This window comes from Octodon degus, unplaced genomic scaffold, assembly GCF_000260255.1.
Source record: "Octodon degus isolate 3935 unplaced genomic scaffold, OctDeg1.0 scaffold00086, whole genome shotgun sequence".
In the NCBI taxonomy this organism is placed as follows: domain Eukaryota; kingdom Metazoa; phylum Chordata; class Mammalia; order Rodentia; family Octodontidae; genus Octodon; species Octodon degus.
Window position 1 is genome coordinate 3,027,965 of NW_004524662.1, and position 6,184 is coordinate 3,034,148.

The 6,184-nt window shown below is 38.6% G+C and overlaps 1 non-coding gene across 1 annotated transcript; it reads left to right on the top strand.

The window, feature by feature from the left end:
- The first annotated feature begins 4,237 nt into the window (after positions 1–4,237).
- Positions 4,238–4,343, top strand: LOC111818305. The gene has a single exon (XR_002822328.1). It is a non-coding gene; the product is annotated as a U6 spliceosomal RNA (small nuclear RNA).
- Positions 4,344–6,184: the final 1,841 nt, after the last annotated feature.

Sequence of the window (6,184 nt, forward strand, 5' to 3'; positions counted from 1 at the left end):
AACCTTTCTGTTGAGTCTTCACTCTTTATAGAAAATTTCAGCAATATTTCATGTTTGGCTTCAGTGTTGAAAGAGATAGACAAAAATTTCAGTTTAGAATCCTAATATAGAGTTGAAGGGTTACCTAATACTATAATATACCTACTCATATTATAATTTCTTCTATAAAGTGTGTGCTTCATATTTATAAAAGTACCTATAGTTCAGAGATCTTTTGGTTTATGGGATAGTGAAGTATTTCAAAGATAATTTTAGTATATTCAGAAGTACAGCAATTCTCTTTATAAGCAGAAAAAAATCAAAAAGTTTAGCACAACATAAGAGTGAAATATTAGGTTCTTTATATGTATAGACATGCACATTTTCACTTTGTTTTCAGATGCAAATTACTAGGAGGAGGGATCTTTCTCATTCTTGAGAAACTCAGAGCTAAGATTTAAAAAAAAAAATCCATTAATTTTATTTTCTTTCAAGGTCCAAAGGATTTTTTTTTTACAGACTGCTGTTGAGATCAGATGGTCTCTAAAGAAATCAATCCAATTTCAATAGAAGAGCTATGCTGTGTTGGGATTTTTCATATAATCCAGTTGCTAAATGATACCAAGGTTACTTTGATTTAAAAGAAGGAATATAGACATCATTGTTCTCTAGCTTCTTCATTCTCACTAGATCAGCTAAACAAAAAAATCTTTCCCTAAAGAGAGAGAATGCATTTTTCATGATCAAGGAACATCAACATTAATAAAATAATATCCGTACTAGTGTAGAATGCTATTTATTTGGTGGTATCAAGCACAGTGTTAATGCCTTAAGTGCAAGCCATAAGAGAAAGGGTGGTGCTTAGCAAACTTATTGCTGAGTTTTTCCTGAAATGTCACTCAACTTCTGAGACCTATAGGTGTCTCGCTGTGAGGGACCCATCAATTTCCTCTCTAGATTTGGCAGTGAGCAAGAGAATAAGGTCATGAATAAAGAGTATCATCATTAAATCCAAATCTGAAAATGAGTTTCTATTGCAGAGGGAGGGAAAAGCTAAATCTTATTTTACACACCCTTCTAAATAGAGTTTTTAATGGTTTGATCTAGTGATGCAGGGAAACCCCTTTTATTGATGTGTTGTTGCACTGGTTTGTAAAGACACAAAAATAAAGAGATTCCACTTCTCAGGTTGTTCAATTACTATGTATATCAACAAATTTTTGCCTCCTGTCACCTCTGTCAGTCCTTCCCTTCCCACTGCAATGGATATAATTGGTCTTGTGTGAAAACATTTTCCAGAAAGATATTGTAGCTGTGATTTGTAATTTTGTCTAGATTAAGTTTTCAGATCAAGTTTCTTGAAACCCCAGTCTTTGATAAATGCACTCCCTGAAAAAGTGTTCATTGTGAGACCCAAAACGGCTGAGGCGCTACTTGGATCTATCAGACACAGAGCTGAAGAAACCTCTTGGGATGGTCTCAGACTGCCTTGTGCTAAAACTCATGTTGCCTTGTGAGTCAAAGTTAGAATGTCTGATGTAAAACATAACTGTTCTGTGTCTTCTTTAATTCATATCAAGTAGTAAACATTATGCAAGCAGCACACTCTCATTATACAAAAAACTGAAAATAAGATACACATTCAGGATAAAGTCTCCAATGTCATCACCTTGACATAACTATCGTTAAAATTCTGTCTTTTAGCTTTTTTCTTGAGCATCTGTGTGCACAACCTCTCCCTTCCCCTCTCCCCCTCCCTTCTGAAAACTGTGAAATCATGTCTTGGTACTGATATTAAAAATTATTCTCCCAATTGCCATATAGCATTTTAGTAGATATTCCATGATGCATAATTTACATCATCTTTCATTGTTAAACAGTATTCCAGTTAGACATAACCCATAATACGCCAACAAATCCTTTAGTGCTGTATATTTATGACCTTTGGAAAATAATTCTCTTAGATTATGACTCAAAGAGACACAGTAGAGAAAAATTAAAATTAAGAGCAAGTAAACTATTTTCTTCCCTAAGATAACGGAAAGAAAATCAGATATATTGAACACATCCATTTATAATTCATTCCGTATCCAGATCAAAAAAAGATTACAGAAAGTATTTTTATTAGGCCTTTTCAGCTAAAAGTAATCTTACTTTAAAGTTTTCACCATGACAGGGCATATTCTAGTGTCACTTAATCTATGTTCCACTCAGGACCTCTTTACAGTCAGTCCTTCAATAGTACACACAATACCCATGGACATCTGTTTGGAAAGTTTCTAGGTCCCCAGATAAATAGCACTTACTAAGTGCTGGCACAATTTTCACTTCAATATGAGGCTAACTCTTCTTCAAGGGTCAGCCTGATAGTTCAGTGGACTAAAGCGCCTCCTTAGGCAGAGCCCAACAGCTAGGGTTTGATCCCCAGTCTGCCGTGCCGGCCCCACCCACGAGGCGTGCTGAGCTGGCGATTGAGACTGGGTGTGGCAGCACACACCTGTAATCCGGCACTTGGGAGGCTGTAAACAGGAGGAGCACTACGAGTCTGATTTACGCAGTGAGACCCTATAGACCCTGTCCTAAATACAGAAAAAAAAAATTCTTCATCAATAACCAATATTCACTGAGGTTGCACAAGGATATTATAAGCAGTGAAGTTGGTGCTTGTGAGGTGCTGACAGCCTGACCTGTGGTCCTGGTAACAGGCTGCTCCTAATCCCATCTGCGATGCCCATGATAGCAGCCACAGGTAAGCCACTTTTCTTATTAGCATGATCTCACCAGTTTCCCTAAGGAAAAGGTGATGCCTAATTCTAACCTAAAGCAAAAGTCCTTAATGTTTTAAATTTTCGGGTATAGTAGCCGTTGTCCACAGATTGAAACTTGGCCCCACTTCCTGTCCTCCTTTGTTTCCTCTGTAGAAATCTTAGGTCTCAGGAACTCACTGACTACACAGGTGCACTTCCTGGCATCCTAGGTCGTCTGTATTATCACCTGAGCCCATTTCTTCACTCCTTTCCCACCTGGCACTTTCTGTGCCACCCAAATCAAGCTGCCTGGAATTTGTCTACATCTCCCCAAAGCCACTAGCAAGTATTCCTGCCTGCATACATTCATTCATGAGTTTTATTAATCCAAAGGCTTCACCCTGCATCTGCACTCAGCACCTACATCTTAATTCCACTAGTTTTTAAAAACCCACCACAATTCCCATAAATTCAAACCACTGAGAGTATTTCAAGTGTTACATATTCAGGTACCCAAATATTAGAGCTTAGTACTTAGCATTAGTAATTTCACAAGTATTTTTGCATAGGAAGAATAGCATTAGGTGCTAATGCCAAGTACTTTTGGATGAACAGAATTTTATCCTTCTAAATTTTATTTAACACTGTAGCACCTTTTCTTTTCTTTTTTTATTTAGGACAGGGTGTACAGGATGTATAGGGTCTTATTGCGGAGATTGGACTCATAGTGATTCTCCTGTTTACAGCCTCTCAAGAGCTGGGATTATAGGCGCACGCCACCATGCCCAGTATCAACTGCCTATCTTAGCGCAACCCAGGGGGCAGGGCCAGCACAGCAAGCCCAGGGATTGAACTCCTGGCTCCTGCATCTGCCTAAGCAGGTGCTTTAATTCGCTGAGCTATTTGGCCGGCCCTTGTAGCACCATTTCTATGGCACCTGGGTTATATGAAAAATCCCAACACAGCATAGCTCTTCTACTGAAATTGGATTGATTTCTTTACAGACCATCTGATCTCAACAGCAGTCTATCAAAAAAAAAAAAAAAATCCTCTGGACTTTTTTCTATTGTCTCATCAAAATGTATGTGAATGTTGGGTGTCCCCTGATATACTGTGAGCTCTAATGGGTATGATTTGCCTCCAGTTCATCTTTGGGACACTAGAAAACCTTGAGATTTTTTTTTGTGGGCTGAGTAACTATTTTATATACTGTATTAATTATTTTCTCTCTGCAGAAACCTTCAAGGTGTCACAAATACTTGTAGGTTTAGACAATGGGGTGGTGGTAAATGACTGGCATTTAAAAAAGAAGTGCTCAGTTGGTAATTGTGGTTCTGGGTTGCCCTGGTGCTGGGTAACCAGCGGCAAATCTACTTACCATTTTAGTCCTAAAATTCAGGGCTAGTATGCATATTAAATCAAGATAATACATGGGGACTGGGGATATAGCTCAACAGCCTATGCAAGGTCCTTAGTTCGATTCCCAATACAAAAAAAAAAAAAAAAAAAGAGTGCTCCATTCAGCAGCACATATACTAAAGTGGAATGATATGGAGAAGACTATCATAGTGCCAGCACAAGAATGACATGCAAATTTGTGAAGCATTTCATATTTAAAAAAAATAAAAATAATATATGGATGTCCCATCTTACTTAAGTCTCTATTTGAGATTATTTCCCATTTCCTGAATGAATTCTTCCTCCTGAATTCTTTGTATCAGTAGTACTGATATTCACTGAAATGTTCTTCTTTACTCCCTTCTCCACTCATCATTTGGGCCTGTTAATTTCCATCCTAGACATTTCTTGGATCTTTTCCTAATTTTGCAGCCCCCCTTATTGGGGCCACTACAGCAGCCCCTTCCCTTCTGTGTTTCATATCTATGCTCCCTGCCCTCTAATCCAACCTCCTCAGTGATCTTTTCCAAACATAAATCTTTCTGTTTCATTACTTTTCTTTCAGCCCTCAGGGTTTCCTCATCATCCTTAGGATAAAAGCCAGTCTTCCCAGTGAATAAGAGGAAGTAATTTATAATGATCTTTTGTTCTTGGTACTAGTTGTCCCAATCTTTGTGGTTCAGTTGAATTTAGTTATCAATTTGTAACCTTATCTTTTTTTTTTTTTTTTTGCCCCTGGTCTTTTGATTAAGCTGTCCCATTGTCTGGAAAGTCCTCGTCCTGCACCAATTTCCATTCTTTCTTTTCAGTTCAAACACTGGATTTCTTGGAAAACTTCCTCAACAGGATTCCTTCCCCAGGCTTGGAAAGGTGTCCTTCATATTTCTACTACTGCAGTAATAATTTTCAGATGGCATCATCATATATAACCATCTGTTTTTCCTAGAATATGAGCTCTATTCTTTGTTTGTTTGTTTGTTTTGATACCAGCAATTAAACTCATGACCTTGTGCTTGCCAGCAGGTGTTGTGCTGCTGAGCTATCTCCCCGGCCCTAATGTATGAACTCTTTAGGTGAGTGTATGAGTCAGCATATTAGTCAACTTTCCTGTACCTGACACCAACAATTTAAAGGAGAATTTCAGTTTGGGCTCGTGCTTACAGGGTATTTAATTTATGGTCAGCTGGCACAAGGCAAAAATGTCACAGCAGAAGGGCACCATGGCAAAGCAGCACAGTTCGTGGTGAATGGAAAGCAGAGAAAGGAAAAAGCCCAAACTGAAATTCTCCTTTAAATGGTTGGTGTCAGGGACAGGAAAGTTGACTAATATGCTGACTCATACACTCATCTAAAGAGTGCATACATTAGGGCCGGGGAGATAGCTCAGTGAGTAGGCGGTGGAGGTCCAGAGACAGAGCCCAGCGGCACACGCAGGCACACTCAGCAGCCATACTCAGATGTGTGCTTTAGTCAAATCCTCGTAGCTCCCAGGCTGATCAAATCAATGCGAGACTTGAGGCTTCCACACCCACAGCTCTACCAAGACTGACACAGAATAAGCATTCAAAAACTACGAACCTCATTACCACATACACCCTTACTGCAGTTTGTCTTCTGTATATGGTGCTTCACTTGACTTTCCTTTGCCAAATAAAGTTAGTTCTGGAATACAAGGACAAAAGAGACTTTAAATTTAAAAGAAGATGTTGATTTTAAAGCTTGGCAATGATAAAACTGCAATCTGATAAATTCTTTGAGAATGACTGGCAAGGTTTTCAAAGCTTATGAGGCTTACTTGGAATGCATAACAGCTGGATGTGCCCTGCAGGAAAACACGAGTCACAGACTCTACTGTGTGTAAGAAAATAGTGAAGAAACAAAAATAAATGATATTTGCCTGGATTGTTATATTTTTTAAAGTTACTGTAGTGCACACTCATAATAACCTTACAAAAGGACGCTGCCTACTTGACATTGCAGCTTGTGTAGCTAACAGACATCTCAAATATAATATGTGTAAAACAAAGCTCCCACTGTTTTCTCCAAAGCCTGGTCTTTCT